The 1,652-nt window shown below is 34.4% G+C and overlaps 1 non-coding gene across 1 annotated transcript; it reads left to right on the top strand.

Moving 5' to 3' along the window:
* The first annotated feature begins 203 nt into the window (after positions 1 to 203).
* On the top strand, positions 204 to 309 carry LOC140885895 (small nucleolar RNA R71). The gene has a single exon (XR_012151307.1). It is a non-coding gene; the product is annotated as a small nucleolar RNA R71 (small nucleolar RNA).
* Positions 310 to 1,652: the final 1,343 nt, after the last annotated feature.

Below are 1,652 nucleotides of genomic sequence, written 5' to 3' on the forward strand. Positions count from 1 at the left end.
GAGGATCCACACTGTACACTCCCTTCTTGACTCCCGTACGTTCAGATGGCCATTGATAACTATTCATAGTCATCTGTTCCAGCATATCATAAGCTTGAACGGGGTCCTTGGCAAATATAGTACCTCCAGCAGCAGAGTCCACCGACATTCTTGTATGCGTATTTAATCCATTGTAAAAAAACTCTATTTCTTCCCAATCTGCAATATTATGATTAGGACAACGCCTTAACAAATCTTTGTACCTTTCCCATGCCTCATATAGCTGTTCAGAATCATGCTGTTGGAAGGTACTGATCTCAATCTTCAACTGGGTTGCTTTGGATGGTGGAAAGAATTTCTCTAAGAATTTCACAGCCATGTCTTCCCAAGTTGTTATGCGTCCTAGCGGCAATGCCTGCAGCCAACTCCGTGCCTTGTCCCTGAGAGAAAAAGGAAACAAACGTAAGCGTATTATATCCTCAGAAACACCATTTATTTTAACAGTATCAGTAATCTCTAGAAAAGTGCGCAAATGTAAATGAGGATCAGCAGTGGCAGTTCCATTGAATTGGTTCTGCTGAACCATGTTAATTAATAATTCCGGCTTCAACTCAAAGTTGTTGGCATTTATTGTCCCTCGAGCGATTCCAGAATAGTGAGCCTGGATCGTCGGCCTGAAATGATCTCTAATTGGCACCAAGGGCAATTCATTAACATTTCTTCAGCCATGTTAAGTTGTTCTTCTCTCCTAGCTCTTCTCAAAGCTCGTGCAGTTCGTTCAATCTCTGGATCAAAGAGCAAAGAATTCGCACTTTGAGATCTTCGCATAAACTGAAATTAAAAACAATAACAAATTATTAGTAATTAGATTAAAATAAAGAAAAGCTCTAAATTAAAACTTCGACTAATTGGTAACAAGATTAAAAAATAATCAAAATTATTCCCCGGCAACGGCGCCAAAAACTTGTTGTCAAAAATTACTCACAAGCGTACGAGTATCAAGTTTTAGTAAAGTGAAAAATAGAGTGTCAATCCCACAGGAAATAATTTGAAAATATTCAATACTTGCAATTAAAATAGTCTTAATTTTATTTAGAAAATTAAACTTTAGAAGGGTAATGACAAAGTAAATAAATATAGAAAATTAAAAAGCACGCACAAACACAATCCTGTAAAGATTATCAATCAAAGGAAAATAGTCTAGAGGTTTGATTTCACCTGGTCTCAACAATATTTAATCTCAATCAATCTATTTTCATGAATTCATTTAAATTAATAACAAAGAACACATAGATTATACTATTTCTCTCTCCCGAGTATCAAATAGAATGTATCAATTACAGATCGATTTCAATATCCCTATACAAAATCTACTTGTAATGATATGTGTGAAACAATGTTCTTTTTAAGTTCTATTAAAGTTATAAGCTCTCCCGAGTCATATAAACAATTAAAAGTGTGAATTCTATTGATCATATTCTAAATCCCCTCTCCCGAGTGCCGGATTCTAAATAAATATGACAAATCAATTTATGGCCAGTAAATTGAAAAGACTATCAAACCTAGAATTACAATTAATTTAGAAGAATTCTATTCATAAAAATCAACCATTCATAAATATGTCTTGACCAGGCTACATCGACCTCTAGACTTAAAAAGTTTAGTTCATAATA

This window comes from Henckelia pumila, chromosome 2, assembly GCF_033568475.1.
Source record: "Henckelia pumila isolate YLH828 chromosome 2, ASM3356847v2, whole genome shotgun sequence".
NCBI lineage: Eukaryota > Viridiplantae > Streptophyta > Magnoliopsida > Lamiales > Gesneriaceae > Henckelia > Henckelia pumila.